Raw genomic sequence first — 22515 nt, 5'->3', positions numbered from 1 at the left:
AATGTTGATTTGTATTTTGAGTTTTTATTTAGGCATGTTCTGAAGGTTTCTAAAACATTAATAAAATATATATAAATTACATATTACCAAATTCTAAGTTGATCTTAAATTAGGAAGGACTAAAATGATAATTATCAATCTTATCCTCTTATAAGTGAAATTTTGGTGAAATAAATAAGGAAGACATCTTCCTGTTCAAATTCTAATACATTCAGAACATGATAAAACAAACAAAACATAAAGCTTTGGTCATTAAAACACGATAGTGGTTTATCAAAAGTCCAGTTTCATCTAATTTTTTCTAAATTATCAGTTACTCGTTATTTCAAAAATGAACAGTTTTCCTGGTTTTTAAATAATTCAGTGCAACCCCTACAGAAAACTGTATGGAGGTTCCTGAAACATTAATAATAGAACTTCCATATAATCCAGCAATTCCACTTTTGGGTATTTATCTAAAGAAAATAAAAACACTAAATTTAAATAATTTCTGCATACCCATATTCATTCAATTAAGTAATATTCACAATAGCCAAGACATGGAAAGAACATAAATATCTGTTGGTGGATAAACAAAGATATAATGATATATAGTCATTAGAATATTATTCAGTCATTAAAAAATAAAATCTTGCCATTTGTGACAACATGAATGGACTTTGGAGACATTGTGCTAAATGAAATAAGTCAGACAGAAAATGATAAATTCTGTATGATCTCAATTATGTATGGAATATAAAAACAAAGAACCCCCCCTCAAAAAAAAAAAACAGCAACAGCAAAAATGAGCTCATGGATATAAAGTACAGATTGGTGGCTGCCTAAGAAAAAGTGTGGAAGTACAGGTACAATGGGTGTAGAGGGTCAAAAGTACACATTTTGAGGAATAAATAAATGTCATAGAGATGTAAAGTAGCTATAGTGACTATAATTAATAATACTCTACTGTATATTTGAAAGTAGCTAGGAGAATGAAACTTGAAAATTATCATCACAAGAAAAAATCATAACTATAGTGATGGATGTTAACTGCACTTATTATGATGATTAAAATATGAAAATATGGAATCACAACACTGTATGCCTGAAACTAATCTAATGTTATGTTTATCATACCTCAGTAAAAGCAAAAGAAAAAACAAATAAATTGACTAGTAGAATTTATTTTAAAAGCTTAATACTATAGTGTCTTGAGGGTACATCTTACCTTATCTTGCATTGTTGTAAATTAAAGTGTGATTTTTACATATTTTAAAACTTTTTGCTTTCTTTGCTCACAGCCAAGGACAAAATCAGACTCACTTCTATATCTTTTTGTTGCATTCTCTTCTTTCTTACTTGCTCCTTTTCCTTTATAATCATGTACTGTTTTAGGGAACCAAATTTTACCTAAAATCCCCAACTCTATAGCTTTTCAGTGTATTTTGAGTCAAGAGGCTTTTAAAGCTAAAACAGTTAGCTGTGGTACATTATGATATCTTTAAAACTTTTGTATTTACTGCATATTGGCTTCAGTTGTAGAAGCTACACACGCATAGAAGCACACACATGCATCAACCCACACCTATACACACAAACTTAGGCAGGCCATAAAGTCAAGCGCATAATGATTTTACTATTAGACTGGAAAATTACCTAGTTTGTATTTTAATTGTATAACTTAAATGTGTATATATCATGTATATACACATACACACACACACATATACATATACATATATATGTAAGCATAATAAATGTAGATTTTATAATGCATTTTTTAATTAGAGTAATCTATCACCTTGAGTTCTTTTTTGTAACACTAGGCAGCAAGATTGTCAGGAATTTTAGGTGCTTGTTTAATTAATAAAACATTCTGTAGAATTTTTCAAAGATCTTATTTTGATGAATAAGAAACTGTTCCAGCGCTGGCTGGTATAGCTCAGTGGATTGAGCACGGGCCTGCGACTCAGACGATCGCGGTTCGATTCTCAGTCAGGGCACATGCCTGGGTTGCAGGCCAGTTCCCTGCAGGCCAACTCCCAGCAGGGGATGCACAAAAGGCAACCGTACATTGATGTTTCTCTCCCTCTCTCCTCCCCTTCCCCTCTAAAGATAAATAAATAAAATCTTTAAAAAAAAAAGAAACTGTTCCGAGGGAGTATAATATTTAAGTTTATATATATATAAATATATATATATATATATATTGTCACCTTTATTAGGATGGTCTCCCCTCAACAAGTATTAGAAAGTCATTTCTATGCAATTAGCAAGAATTTCCCTTTAGGTCTCTGATTTTATCAGGTATGAGAAGGTTTTATTACCAAAATTACATACTGCTAAGGTATACCTGAGACCCTGGAGAAGGGAGAGTGTCTACCACACCATGGAAGTATTCAAACAGAACCTACTTGACTGATAACAAGCTTAGATTTCTGCCTTGCCTGCCAGAAACTCCAGAAGTCAATTAAGTGGTGAAATGCAATAACAAACTCAGCCTGATGTGTTCTACATTTAATTCTTCTTTTGTTCACAAGTATGGGTCTCTACATTTTCTTTTTGTTTGTTTTCTTACTTCAACAACTTTTAATATTGAAAGATGCCTCAAGTTAAATATTGGTAGAATATATACTATATTTTAATAACCTAGAGAGCTAGCTTTTTAATTATAAAATATTATTTTACTTACAATTATAAGTCTTTCAAGTTCTTTTAGTTTTGACTTATTAAATAGCAATAAGCAATATTCATTTTATTAAATTTCATGTTGATGCATTTATAAACTCATATTTGTATATAGTTTAATAAAAATACCAAATCATTTGTACTCCAAAAAAACTAATGAAGATTCATGCTTCAACTTCATGATGTAGAGAGCTGGGAGTAGAATCTTTCCATCACTATAATAAAAAAAGAGCTTGGCTAAATTCAAATTCATGCCTTTTCAAATGTATTAGATCGCTGTGTTTATAGATTAAGTAATGACCCCCAAATTGAAAGAGGGACGTGTATTCAGGAAGACAGGAGCCTGAGGATACGAAAGTAGACACTGGTAAGTACAGTTTAGCTGGAATAGCTGACAGACTGGTGAAGGCAGAGTGTGGGCTGTACAGACTGTATGAAAGTTGAAGTCTGCACCATCTCCCAGGTGCTTTTCCAGGAACCCTGCCAGACACTTACTAGAAGGTTCTGACAGAGCTGTAAGAAGCGTCCCGTATGGTACAGACCTGGGGAGGGGAGCCACACCTATGCAGGAGAGGAAAGAAAGGCTGATGGAATACTTTTCTGTTGTACCCATGGTGCAAAAAAAGCTTTTGTGTGGCATGGGGCATACAGCAGAACTAATGACCTTAATATTTGTAAACCCTTATTTCAGCAAGTGCTAGGATAAAGAAAGGGTCTAAAAATCTGTTCTTCAAAGAGGAGCAGTATTACATGCAGAGCCCATGATTGTAACCAGGGGAGGAGCAGAGGAATGAGGAGGCCACACCTCCAAGTCCCAGATGCAGGGCACATGTCTCAGACTGGGCCAGAGTAACAAACCACACGCATGCACCACCGACTTCTCTCTAACTCTTTACTGTCGAGCAGCCTTTAGCAACACGTAACAGCAGAATACAGATGAGCGAGGGATAGGAGATGAGGAAGAGTGTGCAACAACACTGATTCAGAGGCACAGAGAAAAGAAAAGATCTACAACTCAGGATTCAACCAAAATTATTCTGGTAAGTCTCATCTCCCCTTAGATACAATAAATCTCTGTAGGAAGTTGAAAACTTTGCTGCAGTGTGAATAACCATAGCAGAAACAAATCTTAAAGCTGGTCTATTTTTTAACCAGAATAACACTGATGACTACACTAAAGCTCTGGCCCAAGGAAAAGTGTGCTCACTTCCTGGCATAAGACCTATTTACTTCTGTTTCTACTGTTCTACACAATATGTCCAGATATAAAGAAAATATTAAGAGGCACCTGAAAAGCAAAGAACAGCCCCCACAATCTCAAGAGCAAAAGCTCTTGATATGACATAGAAGTTGGAATTATCTAACAGGCAATTTAAAACAAATTGCGTGAGGCCCTGGCCAGCTGGCTCAGTTGTTAAGAGCTTTGTCCAGATCCTAAGGTTGTGGGTTTGATCCCCTCTCAGAGCATGTACAAGACACAACAAATGAAGCTATAAATAAATAAGGGGAACAACAAAGCACTCTCTCTCTCCCCTCTCATTGCTCTTTCTTTAAGATCAATAAAAAAGTCAGATGAGGAGTGATGTCAGCAAGATGGTGAAATAGGAGTTTCCAGCATGGTGCCCTTGCAGAAACATGAATATGAGCAACTGTTCACATGTAATGCCTTTATAAGGACCTAAGCAATCTAGGGGAGTGATTACAGCACCTAGGCAGAGCACAGAAATAAGAAAAGGTGCATTACAGAGGGTAGGAAAATACAGTGTTGTACTACCTGTGGTGTTTGTACTTCACTCCCGGGCAGTGTAACACCAGAAAAGATACCTTACCCTGGGCACAGATAAAGGAAACTGGAATGAGTAGTGGACTTCACTGTGAATCACAGCACCGGGCCTGCTCCAGTGAACTCCAGTGAACTCCAGCACCAGGCCAGCATCCATGATTTCTGGCTCTAGGTCAGCCATAAGAAACAAACTTTAGGCCCACACCCATGGGCCCAGCCTGAAGGCTGACCCTCTTGGTCCCAGGTTCCAGGCCAGCATCCCACCCACAGACTCAGCCTTCTGGCTGACCTATGCAAATGCAGACTCCAAGGATGCCCCAAGTGCCAGGTTCACCCACAAGGATCCAGGCTCCAGGCCTGCCCCTAAGAACTGAACATCTAGTCCTTGGTACAATACCTGCCCACCTACTGACCCAGGCACCAGGGCATGAGAACTCTTCCAGTAGACACCACCAGATGGTTATCCCAAATTTTTCGATGGGCTAACTAGTGGAGCACCTCAACTACTGAAGCATTTGGTAGAGAAGGGAATAGCTGATTCCTTCTTTGAATTTACAGATAAGGATCACCAATAAGCCAGGAAACATGATACCATCAAAGAAACAGAATAAAGTACCAAAAACTAACCTTAAAGAAATGGACATCCACCGCCTGCCTGACAAAAAATTCAAAAGAATTGTTTAGCAACTTCTAATTTCCAATGCACGTGTAGCCCTCTCAGCCCATTGAATATAAGTATGAGCACTGTTTATGAAGTGTCTTGCCTGAGTCTGCAAAGCATGGTATGAAGTGGGGTTGAAGAGGTCATGACTGTGTCGGGGATGGTCACAGCATGGGATCATGGTTTTGAAGGGGGAGGACTGAAGGCAGATGCAATTGACATGTGACTAACAATTGTCAGTGAAGGGAAACCCACAGTGTAAACAGAAAAAACAGGAAACAAGCAAAGGTTAGGGTTGGGCGTTTCCATGTAAGCACACAGAAACAGAAGGTCAGAAAGACTTAGGTGAGGGTAGACAATTGAAATGGGGAACTGGTACTTTTAGGTAGGGGAGCTGTCTGGTTTGGACTGCACATTTTGGCTTGCCCCAGTTGGGGAATATGATGCAGTGCTGCCCTGCAGTTGGCAGAGGACATTCTCATAGTTTGACAAGCATGTTGCTAGAATGTAAGGATATCAGGCAAACAAAGACAAATTTAGGGGAATAATAGTCCAACTGATACCCTGATTTCATTAGGAAAGTACATTTAGTCCATTATTAGTCCACAGAGTGCATCAGTTGTTATTGTGATATTTCATCAAATTCTCAGGGAACTGGGGTGGGGTGGTGAGGCCATCTGGGTGAGAGGTGGGATCTCCAAATGGTGATTTGTCCTTGGGTTGTCATCTGTGGATTAGGGTTCAGAGTCATCTTCAGTGAAAAACTCTTGGGCTGGAGAAATGTTGTCTGCAGCAATGTCCTCTCCAGTGATGAGTCCATCTTACTCAGGGACGAGGTCCTATGGAGTGGTGGGCATCATGGCATGGGTGACCCTCACATGTGGCTATCCAGTTGGACATTGGTCATAGGCTGAGGATAGGCTAGTCTTATATAATGTGAAGCTTTCTCTGAGGACTAACCTGCCTATTTGGCACTTGCTAATGGTAGAACAAAATTTTAAGAGCTCTTAAAATTTAAGGTCATCAGAAGCACATTTGGCAAAGAAATAGATGGTTGCCCTTTTACTCCCTGAGGATTTTAGTTGAAGCACATAACAGTTATGAGTGCAATTATATCCCAGGCTAAGATATATCTTATGGATTCTATGTAGGCATGTCTAGGAACAGCCCTTGAGGAAGATGGGAAAATCATGGAAACACAGTCTCAATAACTAGATGGGTTTTATGTATGGGCAATCTTAGGGACAGTTAACTTGTAACAAAACTTAATGTTAAGAGATTGGGGACAGGTTGAGTGCTATGTAGATTTCTCTTCAAGAGAAATCACTGCGTGTGAAGTGACTTAATCCTTTTGCCACCACACTTGATAGCACCCTGGCCTGAGCCAGCAGGGCTTCCCAACACTCCCTGCTTCTCTACCCTGTGTGCAGTTGTGTTCTGGAGTGATATTATTCCACATTGCTTCTGGGTGATGGTTGTGCCTCAAGGATCTGTTATAACATTATCACTGAGGCCACATAAAGCAGTAGAGCAGAATAGTTATAGCTATCTGGAGCCCCGGCATTTGTTGAGCCTTAGGACAGGTGCCTTTTGGCCGAGTTATTTGTAAGATAATCAATGGTGGTGTGTGATCGCTCTTGTTAAGAAAGTTATGGCTTATTTAGCATGAGGCAAGGACACCACTTACAGTTTGTTGCCATGCTCTCATCTTCGAATATGAATCAGGTCTACCAAGTAGAGGGTTGTTTTTCCTCTTTCAGGCATTGAAATCGCACCATTGGTTAATTTCTGGTCAATGATTTCCACTTCTACTTTTACTACTTTTACTACTTCCACTTCTACTTTTTGTAAACTAGTCAGGGAATTTGGTTTCATTAGGTAGTTTTTGTAGTTACTACATTTATGGAGAGGGACTGGAATAGAGATGCCTTCTTTAGGATAGTCTTTGCTATGGTCAGGGTTTTCAAAGACATGATCTGTCATTAACTTGGTGGGCTTTTGCTTTAAGGGACATTCAGTGATGAGGGATAACAGTGGACTATTTGCCCTCCATCAATCACGTGGCAAGAGTGAAGAGTGGTGAAAAGCAGTGAAATGGTCAAGAAATCATCGTGAAGAGGAGGAGTCAGAAAATGATAAAATTAGCATTATCTCGGAGAGTACTCATTTCAGGATTGACAGAGGTGACTGAAAGTGGAATTTTAAGAGATGTGTAATGGCACCGGCCTAGGATGCAAGAATTACGTAATATGAAGGCCTGGGGCAAGAGTTTGGTCCCTTTTAGGGATAATTTGCTTGAAATTAATTTAAGTAGTGTGTCTTTAATAGGCAATTATGAAGTTCAATGAAGCCAGCCACCTGGGGGCAGTGGCCTAGATGGAAATTTCAAAGAGTATTAAACATGTTGGAGAGCCCATTGCTGAGTCTCCTGAGAGGTGAAGTGGGTGCCTTAGTCAGAATCAATAATGTCTGGAAAGACAAAGGGGAAGGAGATAAATGTATGCAGGAAAGAACTTACCTGTTTTGAAGAGGAATTGTGGGTAGAAGTTGCCAAAAGGAGTTGTATAGCTATCAGTTAATGTGACAGTGTTATCTCAAAGCTAAGCATGAGGGAAGTGTGAGCCAATAAATTCAATTTTCCAGCCAGATGATAGTCAGCCTCCCAGGGAATACATCCCCATCCACATAGCCTTCCATTGTTTAGTCTGGAAGCAGAGTGCAATCATCTGTCACAACTCTGGCTACTGCAAGAAGAGAAGGGGGTCTCCAAGTTATTAAGGGAAGACTCTCCAGTGACTCTGCTGTTTTGAGGGCACATTTGGCAAGCTATTAGGAAGAGTTGCTACTCTGAGAAGCCTGTATCAGCACGGTATGAATGGGCTTTAGAGAGAGAGTTTGTGATGTTGAAAATGGCTTCAGGTGTAGCGCTGTTAGTATGCACAGAAGTTTGAGTAACAATGATAGGAATTAGGAACTCTGCTCATTTCCTCCATAGATGGGCACCCCAGATGGCCTTGCCTTGTACAAGAACATTACCCCTCAGCCATTGGTCAGACCAAACCACAAGGCCTTTAATAATAGCCCAAGAATGTACGGAAATGTGAATCTGTGAAAAATTCCTTTAAATGGCCTCCTTAAGAACTTGGGGAACATTTTCACCTTCCACCAGTTGAGCTGAGCTGGGAATGCCCTGTCTTAGCTGGGAATGCCTGAGGTCAGGTGGAATGCTGCGGCCTTTCAGCTACCCTCATTGTATACTATTGGGGGCTGCCATTGGAAAAGAACACTTATTTCCTTTTCATCTTAGACAGTGGGTCTCCAGGGGTTCGCTGAGTAGCCACAGGGAAAGTGGGGTAGGTGCTGATACCAATTTCAAAAGACTCTCAGCAAATCCTTGAGATTAGGGAAGTTCATCCTCCTATAATTTTAAAAGGGTTTGATGACATATTTAGTTTTCTCTTAAAGGAACTAGTTTCATTTCACCAGTGGCTGTGCTGAGCTTTTGATGGGAAGCAGCCCTAACCGAGCACATTATAGGCCAACATGGGCAAAGAGTAATACTAGGTGGAGGCTGGTTAGAGCTTTGGTTTCTAAAAGAGCCTGATAGAATGCCAAAAGGTGGCATTCAAGAGAAGTATATTGGGCTGTCTCTGAGGTAGGCACTTAGTCCAAAACCACTGGGGAGCCAGGTTGACTCATATTTTGTCCAGAGACTCCAGGAGGTGTAGCAAGGTGTGGCCAAGGACTGGAATGCGGAGCTAGGTGAGACTAAAGGTAAGCCTTGTTGGACTGCCTCCTGGGCAGCTTCTAAAAAGCACTGTTGGGCCTTGCCCCAGTGCACGGTGCAGACTTACGATTGCATGTGTAGGATGAAGAATTATAGATAAAGGATGTTCTGCCTTCAGAATATGAAAAAACCTATTATGTGCTATACTCGGCAGAGTATAGTGGGTGGTTTAATAGTGAAAATCTAATGTTTGATGGGTGGGGGATCTCTCAGTCTTTAGTGGATCAGATGATGCCCAGAAAGTTAAAGATGAGGCTGGGCTTTGGATCTTGTAAAGGGTGATTGTCCAGCTGTATTGGTGTAGGTGGTGTTCTAGGTATGTAAATGTGTCCATACTGATTATTCAGAGGGGACCCAGGATAATGTCATCAATATAATACCCCAAACACAATTTTCCAATGGTAAGGTATTTAAATCCTGGCAGCAGAGGTTGTGTATAATTTCAGGGCTGTTTAAATATACCATTAGGAGCCATGTAAACATGTACTGAGACACTTAAATAAAAACAAATTGGGCCAAGGATTCCTCCACGTGGGAGCAAAACAGTGCATGTTAGGCAAGTCAATGACCCTAAAGGCTCCTTGAGCCACTTGTATGTCCTTAATTAACTTTGTAATATTAGGAATTACAAACTGAATAGGGGATACCTGCCTATTGAGGTGTCAATAGTTAATGGTGAAGCACCACTAGTTAGTAGCTGACTTAATTAGTAGGCAGATGGGGATGTTGTGGGTTTAATGACTCCTGTTTGAAGCATATATTTGATGACAGGTGTAGCCCTTCAATGCCTTGTTTAAGTCAGTATTGAGGGCTATTTACTGTGTTTATTGTATTGACCCAAGGAGAAAGAGTCATCAATATCCATCTGTCAAATCTCACCAGCAAAGCCAAGAACTTGATCATGTTCCATCTAGCATCATGTTATGTCAATGCTTTCATGCTTATATTATTGAGAAATAGAGGGCAAAGAGGGCCACTACCAGAAGAAGCCATTTGAGACGAATGGTTTCAATATTTGCATCTGATTGGATTTGCATACTCTCAATTCTTTTACTGGTAAAGCCCTGTATGTTGAAAGACTTGTCATCGGGAATTCAGAAGGGATTGCCTGGAACGACAGTGACTTGGGCCCTGGTGTCTAATAGCACCAACTTTATATTTTGAATTGAGCAGTCCAGTCTTCGTTTGGGTACCCCAAAGCACTCTGCCAATGAATTCTTAATAAAAGCATGTGACCTAGGCCATGCTTCTCTCTTTGTGTCTACCTTTTGCATCGATGTCCCTGTGTAGCTGCTTAGGGTGTATAGTACCTTAAGGCCCTTTGAGGAAATTTTCCACCACCTGTAAGTAATTAATTTCTCTCAACTTATTTTCATTTCTCCTATGGTGTTTTTTTGAACCATTGCTCACTGTCCAGCATGCTGAATTCCACTTGAGAAATGTTAATTTAGTAAAGTCATAACAATGGTATATGGCTTGATTAGATCGGTCATTTTTTTTTTTTTTTGCTCTGTGTTATATATTAGGAAAAGTACCTGTGGTTGGTTGCCTGTTTTTATATTCTGGAAGGCATGTAGTCATGGATTAAAACTAACTTTATCTTAAGCCTTAGGGGAAAACTGCTAGTGTATGAAGATAATGTAAATCATTATAAAAATATAATGACATTCATAACAAAAAATTAAGGGTTATCAAAAGAACAAGATTACCACATGGCCTAGCAACCCCTCTTCTGCAAATCTACCCCAATATTTTGAAAATATTTATTCCAAAGATATATGCACCCCTATGTTCACTGCAATATTATTCACAGTGGTCAAGACATGGAAACAACTGAAGTGTCCTTAGCAAGAGAATTGGATAAAGAAGATATGGTACATATGTGCAATTGAATACTACTCAGCCATAAGATGCAATACTGCCATTTGGAACAACCTGGGTGGATCTTGAGAATGACATGCTAAGTAAAATAAGTCAGACAGAAGTGAAGAACAATACTCATATGTAGGAGAAATAGTTTCACTCATATAAAACTGTAAGCAACAAGTGAACAAATAAGAAAAGTAAACAAAATATTGAGTCCCCCAACAGTATAGTGGTTGAAATAATGGAAGCAGAGGAGTAATAAAGGGTAAAGAGGGTCAAATATATAATGACAGAAGAAGATTTGACTTTCGGTGGTGGGCACAGAATGTATATATATATATATATAGATGATGTACACTTGAAATCTATATAATCATATTAACCAATGTTACCCCAGTAAGTTGAATTTAAATAAATCTTTTAGCCCTGACTGCTGTGGCTCAGTGAGTTGGGTGTTGTCCTGCAAACTGAAAGGTCACTGGTGTAATTCCCAATCAGGGCACATGTCTGGGTTGCCGGCCAAGTCCCCAGCACAGGGAGCAGGAGAGGCAACCACACATTGATGGTTTTTTCCCTCTCTTCCTCCCTTTGCCTTTCTCTAAAAATAAATAAATAAAATCTTAAAAATTAATAATAACCGGGTTTGATTTTGGTAAAAAGAAGTAAAAAAAGCCTGTNTTGAGTCCCCCAACAGTATAGTGGTTGAAATAATGGAAGCAGAGGAGTAATAAAGGGTAAAGAGGGTCAAATATATAATGACAGAAGAAGATTTGACTTTCGGTGGTGGGCACAGAATGTATATATATATATATATAGATGATGTACACTTGAAATCTATATAATCATATTAACCAATGTTACCCCAGTAAGTTGAATTTAAATAAATCTTTTAGTCCTGACTGCTGTGGCTCAGTGAGTTGGGTGTTGTCCTGCAAACTGAAAGGTCACTGGTTTAATTCCCAATCAGGGCACATGTCTGGGTTGCCGGCCAAGTCCCCAGCACAGGGAGCAGGAGAGGCAACCACACATTGATGGTTTTTCCCTCTCTTCCTCCCTTTATCTTTCTCTAAAAATAAATAAATAAGATCTTAAAAATTAATAATAACTGGGTTTGATTTTGGTAAAAAGAAGTAAAAAAAGCCTGTTTTAGATTTAGACTTTCAACATTCACATTTATCCAGGAAGATTTTTTTTCTTGGTTCACAGTCCATGCTCTAGTGTATTATCTTTTGAGAAAAAATTCTGTGACATTTAAGTGATGTATGTTGCCTGATTTATTCCTAATGCTTAGATCTTTAGGAATATTGGATGGCTTTGAAATGCTGATGAAGAATTTGAGGGTTTAAAATAATTTAAGTACTTTCCCTAAGGGACAAGATTAACACTGTCCAATAATTAAATTTTCTTAATTTAAAAAAATTATATTTTATGGGGAAAAACAATTTAGAAAGCTAAATTAATGAGGTAAAAAAATCAAGAAATTTGTCTTCAGACAGAACTTTGAATTTCACCTCTGCCACTTACTACTTTTTGACCTTAGGACTATTAAATATTGTCTGTTGAAGAATAGTTTTTATGGTGCCGTTTTAATAATTTACAACCTATTTAAATTGTTCTTCCCCCTCCAAAGTCCTTTAATCAAAGTAATAAGTTTTAAACATCAGGTATTTAAAAAGGCAAATATGCCTATTAATCAAGATAATAGGCTAAAAAAAAAAAGACCATATTCTTCAGACACTTTTTCTTATTCTACCACCTTATTCCAGGTTAGAAGACTTCTATGAAATAGGAGTATAGATCTAAATCCCTTTGGATGGATAGTTATTAAAACATTTTTAAAGATGAATCCTCCTATATCCAATTTAGCTGCTTAGATTTGCAATATTTATTTCATTATAAATATTATTAAAATTGTTTAAAAGTATATATAAAATTATCCATTTGCAACAGAAAATTCCTTTCCCTATTTCCCAGATGTCTTTCCCAACTCCTAAAATAAGATCACCAGAAACATGACTTTAAGAAATGTTCTACCTCACCCTTCATAAGTCCCTATTCCCTCATTTATGGGAAAAGAGACCGTAATGTCTCATTTCAGGAGCTTGCATGAGGAATAAATATCATGGGAGAAGTGACACTTTTCCAGTCTTCTGGACTTCTGCATATTTTCAATTGTTATCCCTGGATGGTCTGGGGGATCCCATGTCATCAGCTTCTAGGTTTTATCTACTTCTATCCACATTTGAAATTGTTAACATATACCAAAGAGACAAGCTTCTATAGTTATGTTAATTTCACCTTCTTATATAATTTTATAATAATAAATGAAACTATGTAATTCCTCTTTAGTCCTTAAATTCACTTCATAATTATTTAGTTTTGGGGAAATTATCATGTATGAGATGAAATACTACAATGCATGGGTGTATACTCTTTTCTATTTCAAAAGGGAAGCCAAATAAAACAAGATGTAATTAACACAACTAAATATTCTAAATCAACTTTTACATCATGTGCCAAGAAATATCAAATTAATGATATTCTCTGCAATAGTACACTAGATTTATTATGGATATTGCTAGAAACCTTAATAAAATGGCTAGTGCTTACCTAAAATTTCAATCAATATAAATAATATAAAGAAATGAATCCTTTGGCATGTTGAGAGATTAGTGTTATTTTGTTTATAATTGTGGGTAAGTCTGAGCTAAGGAAACATATAGCCACTTATAATAAGTATAATATGACATAAGACTTAATATCAGATTCCATTGTATTTTTGCATACCATTTCTTATGTAGCTACAAAAAACCCTCATACTATATTCACTAACATCAATTTACTGTTAACACCGAGTCAGTCATATTATAATGATGCCGACATGATTTTTGCATGACTATGGAGTGTATAATTAAAATAGTGTATTGTTAAATAAAAATCATTTTTCTTTGTGTGTATATATATATATATATACACAAATAAACATATATACACACAGAGAAAACATGTGAATCCTTTTATAACTGCACAGAAATTCTCCAATACATTTTTGATAAAAATTTCATGTAACATGAGATAATTGACTATAATTTGTTAAAAGTTGAGTATGGACTCAAATTTTAACTATAGGGTACTATTATAACTTGTTTTTTTTTATAAAAGCAGCCCTAAGAGAGAAATATCTGGATATGTGACTTTTATTTAGGAGGCAATTGTGGAAATCGTGATAATATAGACATTGTATCTGGGGCAACAATTTCCTAGTATTCCTAGATATTCTCCTCTAATTGGAACTTTGAGCCTCTAAAAAGCCATTTCAGAACTTTATTATGAATGTAGCCTTTGAGTGATTTATAACAGGACAAGTGGATCCTTTGGTCCAGCGTGCATTCTTCTGCCTCCTTCATCACAATGTCATCCCCTTAGTCTCGGGCGTCATTCTATAGGATCCCATTTTCGTTAATTAGGCTTTGTGTGATCTTTGTGCAAATGATGCAAGTAGAGCAAATATCACAGAAAAGAAATCTGTAACTATAATACATACTAATTGAAATCAAGACAAATCATTAAGATCTCAAGCTGGAAGTAGTCTCATATAATTACTTTACACTAAGTGCACAAGTGTGTGTGTATATATGTTTATTTGTATATATATATAAACATATATATATGTTTATATATATAAACATATATATATAAACATATATATAAACATATATATATGTTTATATATAAACATATATATAAACATATATATATATAAACATATATATAAACATTTATATATATATATAAACATATATATAAACATATATATGTTTATGTTTTCTTTGTATATATATACAAAGAAAAATGATCTCCACGAAGGATGGTATGCTATTGAGGACCCAACATTGGTCTTTGCTGAGGCGAGTTAAGCACCAAACACCAGCAGAAGCTAGGTCGTCTCTAAAAGGGGAGAATCAGTTTTGACCCCATGCATAGTCTCCATTTCTACCCTCTTGATTTTGTTCATGGACCCATTGAGCAAGCACTGAAGCGCCTGAGGACTTCCTATAGAAAAGCTCTTTTGAGCACCTGGTGATTAAGCAGCTTCTATGCAGTGTTTGCTATGTACATGGCACTCAGAAGAGAGACAACAACTTACATCTTTTGTTTCCAGTTCTATGGGACATCGCCTTGCACCTACCCTAGCCATCTTTCTCTTATCTTTCCATTTTCTCTATTCCCTTGATGATCGAACCAAGATAGTCATCACTTCTTCTTCCACAGAAGTGGATAATGTTCAAATGTATGCCCACTGATCGTGTCCGTTATCATCTCTGTCTTTTAGAGCCACCAATGATGAGAACTGTATAGTAGTAGCCATTCTTTTTCACCCTACACCAAGATACTGTGAAACCCTTCTAGATTTTTAAAAGATTTTATTTATTTATCTTTAGAGGGGAAGGGAAGGAGAGAAGGAGAGAAATATCAATGTATGGTTGCCTCTTGTGAGTCCCCTGCTGGGAACTGGCCTGCAACCCAGGCATGTGCCCTGACTGGGAATCGAACCGAGATCTTTTGGTTCGCAGGCCTGCGCTCAATCCACTGAGCTACACCAGCCAGGGATACCTTTTATCTTATCTACCAGCTTACCATAAAAATGGCCTATAAGGTCATAGGCATATATCAAGGAAGGTATGTCAGTGAAACATGTTGGTAGTATGTAGCCAAGACCCCATGCTTATCTAATGCATTTATCATCTCTGGCCTTGCCTAAATAAAATCTTGATGATAATATTTCTATCCTACAATGGATAGCATTTGCACCTGCCAGATTGGAGAATCTGACAATACTCAGCTGTTGATGAGCATGTCTATTCATGTATCACTTGATGTTGATAGTGAAAGTCACAGTCTCACCTAATAGCATATCTAAATCTGCTGGTTGTATAGGAAATCATTCTCCATTATAAGAATCATGGGGTCTGTGATATAACTCTTTCAACTGAGGCTTACTAGAGACTTCGCCCACTGTTACAAATATCACAAGTGTCATCAAGGGTTTCAGATCATGTGGCCCAAGCAGCGGGGCAGGGGATACTAAACTCAAATCAACTGCAGCTCCTTTTCTTATCCTGGGTCCCACTTAAAATTAATACTCCTAATTCACCTGTTCATCCAACTAAAACAGAATTCCCAATGTACTACATGTTGCCAAAATGCCTAAAGCATTGTTAAAGTGCATGGCCACTCACTTGGTGGTAGACTGTTTTCTTGATTGTTTGTTTTTATAGAATGTACTCCTGAATATCACAGACTATCAAACCATTGGCTGAACCTGAACATAACCCTGGGTAAAACCGTGAAAATCCCAGTTGAATGCTAACAACTTTTGCTCTTTTTAACCGATATAAAGTGAAAAGTGCATTCTTTCTATTAATAGCCACATGCCAAGTTCCAGAGGCTGTGCTGATCTTTCCTAGTAAAATTAGCACTTTGGAAATGGAAGCCGCCGTTGAGATTAACAGTCGATTAACTTCGTAGTGCTCCGCCGGCCATCATCCTCCATAGTCTTCATGGTTTGGGGAAGGTCCATTTTTGTGAAGGAAATGGTTTGTTGACAGCAATCTCCTTTTTGCATAATTCATGTTTTTGAGACTGGTAAATGTAGTGCTTCTGATCTAGTGTTATGGACTGAGAAAAACGACCAGTGCTAGGAGACTCCATGGGCTTGTATGAACATCATGGTCCTTACTCCAAAGACAGTACACAATTGTGAGAATTTTCTATTGCTCACATGAACATTCTTTTCATCAGTCCTTATACATATTTGTTTCCCACTTGTTAACTATATAAGCCATGTGTTTTTCTTATTGGAATACCTTGTACGTTGCTTTTAGAAGCACTTCACTCTATCAGTCACCCAGGCTTCATAGAACTTAAGAAATAAAAATGTTTTAATAGTGATAAGAAAACTGCATCGCCCCTCTCCCCATTATATTCATCTTTTCCATTCTCAAAGAAACATTATACTGAACTTTGTAACAGTTTTATCCTTCATGGTCTTTATTGTACTGTTTCCAGAAAATATGTTACTAAGCTTGTCTTTTTGTACATTAGTATATATATTTTTCTGTGATTTGATCTTTACCTTTTTGTTGACTTATTATATCATACTGATGTTTTTTGAGAGTCATTATACTATAATACAGAATAAATGACTTCTATTTTATATAGGCTTTCTGCATTGTTTCAAGTTTCTATTGTTCTAAGCCAGAGTTTTGCAGTATGTCTTGACTTCTAATTTAAAAAAGCCTTTTCAGCCCTGGCTGGTGTAGCTCAGTGGATTGAGTGCTGCCCTGTGAACAGAAAGGTCACTGGCTCGACTCCAGTCTTGGGCACGTGCCTGGGTTGCAGGCCAGGTCCCCAGGGGGGGTGACTTGAGGGGCAATGATGTTTTTCACCCTCTCGTTCCTGCCTCCCTTCCCCTCTTTAAAAATAAATAAAGTCCTTAAAAAAAGGATAAAAAAGAAAAAAGAAATGTCTTTTCAGCTTCTTTTTCACTGTATGTTTTATTCTTGGCTGTGTGCTATTCTGTAAAAAATGTAAAATAACTATTTCAAGTTCCATCAAAATGTGTGGCAATATTAGTTAAGATTTCATGAACTTTATAAGCAATTTAGAGGGAATTATATATGCAATATTTAGTTCCCCAATGTGTGAATATATGTGTACAAATATATGAAATGTATATATCCACATACATATATGGGCTTTAAATTTATTAATTTAACTAAAAGTCAAATTTTTAAATTTTGTGTACTTAATAATATATAACATAAAATTAAATGATAAAGCAATATTAGTAATAATATAAATACAATAAATTAACTGTATATATTAATTTAAACTTATACATATTAATATAACCTTTTATGTAGATTTTAAAAATTTATTAAAAATACATGATAAACTTATTTGTGTATTGTTCTATTTTGTAATTATACATGTTAATTTTAATAATGACATTATCTGAATAATATTTTTATAATTAAAAACACAATAAACTTTTGCATAATATTTTATATTCATTAGATTTACCAAGTTCCTTTACTTCTAATAATTTATCAGTGGATTTGTGTGCATTTCTAAACATACAATGGTTGAATATGCAATTAACTAATTTTTCCATTTGGAAAATGTTCAGATAGAGCATTCTAGGTTTGTTTCTGATATTAAAAGAAATGTTTTCAACTTATGACTATTGTGTCTAATAGTTTCTTCTGGAATTTTTTTGGTCTATTTGTATGTGTTTTATCAAGCTAACTTCTTCCCCTTTATTTTTAACTTGTAAACTATTCTTTCTTTTCAGAAGAATCTTTAGTTGATACTACATTTTAATTGTTTTCTTGAAATTAAAGAAAATAAATAATATGAATATTTTCTTTAATTTATTAACATGTTAAATTATATAATTTTCTTATCTTAACTCAACAGGGCATTTAGAAGGCACTCAATTTTCCATTAAATATAACTTATAAATGAATTTTATTATTCACTAATGTAGTTGTAACTATAAAATAGTATTGCTGATTAGTGTTATGTGGCTATAATTTGTGGAAATTTTATTAATAATTTTATTCTTATCAGCAATATTTATTTGTTCTGCTATGTATTTATATGATAATTAAAAATTTGGTCATAAATGTAAGGAATTTTTTCTTTTTGTAAGGTCTTCTAGTAATCTTCATGTGATTATCCTTCAGCTTATTTTTATTTACTTACTAAATAAAATTTTCTATGCTAATAAGACAAGTGAGATAAAATAAGGGCCTTTTTAAATTTGACTAGTAGTTCTCTTGGGAATTAAACATTCTTTACATTGTGTTTCGGCTATTACAAAATGTTTTAGTTATCTTTTCCCAGGTTTACTGAAGTATAATTTACAATTAAAATGGATATATTTAAGGTACACAACTGCATGATTTATTATATATGTGAAATAACTATTCCAAACAAGTTAATAAATATGTACTTTTTTTCTGATAGTTACCACTTTCTTTTTTCCAAGGGTGGCTGGGTAAGTACACATAACATTTACTCTCTAGAAAATGTTCAGTATACAGTACAGTATAGTTAACTGTACAGGGTTGGGCAAAAGTACATTTACAGTTGTGAGTACATGAGTTTATTCTTCTATTTTGATTTATTGATTATTATATTATTTATTTGTATTACAACTATAACCTTACTTTTGCTTGCACTTGTATTCACATTTTTGTTCATGTGATCTGTAGAACTTAGTCATCTTTCACAAATAATGTTTGCACTCCTTGCGCTGGCAGGTGTGGCTCAGTTGGAGAGAGTGTTGTCCTGTAACAGAAAGGTTGTGAGTTGACTCCCAGTAAGGGCACATGCCCAAGTTGTGGGTGTGTTCCAAGTCCTGCTGCATAGTCCCCAGTCTGGGTGTGAACCGAAGGCAGTGGATCAATGCCTTTCTCTTGCATCGATGTTTCTCTCTCTCCCTAAAAGCAATGGAACACAAATATCCTTGATTAGTGTGAAAAAAATCTATTGTACTCCTTGACCAAATTCTTCTCACTTTCCCTCTTCCCAGCCCCTCATAACCATTATTGTACTCTTTGCTTCTATGACTTTGACTATTTTAGATTCCACAAATAAAATCATGTATTATTTGTTTGGATATGTATAGTCCTTTTTTCTATATTCTTAGTGAATGAGGTGCTTCAATCCCTTTAAGACAATATTTGTTAAGATTTAAATATTTCCAAAAATATATAATACAATTAATGTGTATCTATCTCTATATACATGTATATTTACTTTGTATTTTGTCAAAATAAATACATGGCTTTCCTTATACAAGCATACATTTACATAAAATCTTATTCTATTTATATCTGTTTATATAATTAGCCATATGCATGAATGCACATACATTACTTTAAAAAGATGTTCTATTAACAGAAGGGAACATTCAGCACAGTATCAATTAGGTACCATATTCCCTTCTAAATTTGAGGTTAATCGCTTGTGGCAAAACATATGATGTTCAAGAAATGTTTATAGCATGAGGCAATTAATATTTTAATTCCATTAAGGTGTTTTTTACCAATTGGTAAAATATAATTGTTACAAGTATAAGTTGAAAATCAAATGTAAATATAATATGATTATAAAGTGAGATATATTTAAATTTATGATATAATTTTATTATTAAATATTTTGTAATGACAACTGTTTATTCAAGTATAATTTCCATGTAATATAATTTTAAGAATTCTTGGTGTAATATTTATTTATTTATTTATTTATTTATTTATTGTTCAAGTACAGTTTTCTGTCTTTTACTCCCATCTCAGCCCACCCCGCCGCAGTGCTCCCCACCTCCCTCTCATTTCCACCCCTGTTAGTTGTTGTCCATGTGTCCCCCATACTTGTTCCTGTGAATCCCTCCCCTTTTCCCCTGAAATTTCCTCCTCTCTCCTCCCTGGTCCCTGTCAGCTTGTTCTGTATTTCTGTATTTCACTGTTTTTATATTTTGCTTGCTTGTTTGTTTTGTTGTTTAGGTTCCTGTTAAAAGTGAGATCATATGGTATTTGTCTTTCACTGCCTGGCTTATTTCACTCAGCATAATGCTTTCCAGTTCCATCCATGCTGATGCAAAGGGTAGGAGCTCCTTTTTTTCTTTCTGCTGCATAAAATTCCATCTTTGGTGTAATATTTAAACTAAGTTTAACATATAACATTTACATTGTGAATTTAAAATAAAATTTCATATATGTAGTTCATAGATGACAATAGTTTATATAGAAAAACCTAGTCTAACAATGCTCAAATTAATATATTTAGCAAATAATAGATTTAGCAAACCAGGAAACTAGATAAAGTAGATAAAAATCAACCATGTTTCTACATCTTTTTTAAAATATATTTTTTAATTATGCTATTACAGTTGTCCAATTTCTTCCTTCACTCCCCTCCACCCTGCACACCATCGCCCACCCACATTCCCCCCCATTTAGTTCATGTCCATGTGTCATACTTATAACTTCTTTAGCTTCTACATTTCCCATGCTATTCTTATCCTCCCTCTGTCTATTTTCTACCTACCATCTATGCTACTTATTCTCTGTACCTTTTCCCCCTCTCTCCTCCTCCCACTTCCCTGTTGCTGACCCTCCATGTGATCTCTATTTCTGTGGTTCTGTTCCTGTTCTAGTGTTTGCTTAGCTTGTTTTTGTTTTAGGTGTGGTTGTTAATAATTTCGAGTTTGCTGTCATTTTACTATACTTGTTTTTATCTTCTTTTTCTTAGGTAAGTCCCTTTAACATTTCATATAATAAGGGCTTGGTGATTATGAACTCCTTTAACTTGATCTTATCTGGGAAGCACTTTACTTGCCCTTCTATTCTAAGTGAAAGCTTTGCTGGATAGAGCAATCTCGGATGCAGGTCTTTGGGTTTCATGACCTGGAATACTTATTTCCAGCTCCTTCTTGCCTGCAAGGTCTCTTTTGAGAAATAACGTGACAGTTTGATGGGCACTCCTTTGTAGGGAATTGTCTCCTTTTCTCTTACGACTTTTAAGATTCTCTCCTTATCTTTCATCTTGGATAATGTAATTATGATGTGCCTCAGTGTGTTCCTCCTTGGGTCCAACTTCTTTGGGACTCTCTGAGCTTCCTGGACTTCCTGGAAGTCTATTTCCTTTGCCAGAATGGGGAAGTTCTTTATTATTTGTTCAAATAATTTTCCCACTTGTTGCTCTTCCTGTTCCCCTTCTGGTATCCCTATAATTTGGATGTTGGAATGTTTAAAGATGTCCTGGAGGTTCCTAAGCCTCTCCTTATTTTTTTTTTTTTGAATTCTTGTTTCTTCATTCTTTTCTGATTGGTTGTTTCTTTCTTTTTTCTGGTCCACTCCATTGATTTGAGTTCTGCTTTCCTTCTCATCACTATTGGTTCCCTGTACATTTTCCTTCATTTCACTTAGTGTAGCCTTCATTTTTAATCTAATTTGCAAACAAATTCAACCAATTCTGTGAGCATCCTGATTACCAGTGTTTTGAACTGTGCATCTGATAGTTGGCTATCTCTTCATTGCTTATATTTTTTTCCTGGAGCTTTGATCTGTTCTTTCATTTGGGCCTTTTTTTTTTTTTTTTTTTTTTTTTCTCAGTGCACCTATTACTAAGTGAGGAGCAGAGTCTTAAGTGTTCACCAGGGTGGGGCAACCCAGTTGCTGGGTTGTGACACTGTATGTGGGGGAGGGAGTCGGAGAGGGAACAATGGTGCTTGCTCTGCTCTCTGTTGGATTTCAGTCCCCTCCACCACTTCCCCCAAGCAAACTGGGCCCTTCTCATGTTGATTCTTGTGTGGGTGGGCTTGTGCACATTCTTGGACCCTGTGTGTCTCTCCAACGAACTCTCCTTTGAGGCTGGGAGTCTCTCCTGGAATCTCAGCTAGCACAGGTATTTTAAATTGGTGTTTTGAATCTTTATTTCCCCACACTGGGATCCTGAGTTGTGCATTCTGTTTTGCTCCCCAGTTTTGCTTGGTTTATCTGTGCATGAATGTGGGACCGCCTGGTCCACCAGCCACCTTGTGCACTGCCCCCTCCCCAATCTGCTGCCATGCTGGGTCCACCCGCTGCCGCCTTCCATGCCTGGGGTCCCCCAGCCACTGCTTTGCCTCAACCCCTGTCCTCCTGCCCACCTGAAAAGGAAGGTCCATCCGTCCATCCT

Source organism: Sturnira hondurensis, unplaced genomic scaffold, assembly GCF_014824575.4.
Source record: "Sturnira hondurensis isolate 20B ecotype Veracruz unplaced genomic scaffold, ASM1482457v3 Scaffold0022136, whole genome shotgun sequence".
Classification (NCBI taxonomy): domain Eukaryota; kingdom Metazoa; phylum Chordata; class Mammalia; order Chiroptera; family Phyllostomidae; genus Sturnira; species Sturnira hondurensis.
The sequence above is the reverse complement of the archived record's forward strand: the minus strand, read 5'-3'. Positions refer to the sequence as shown.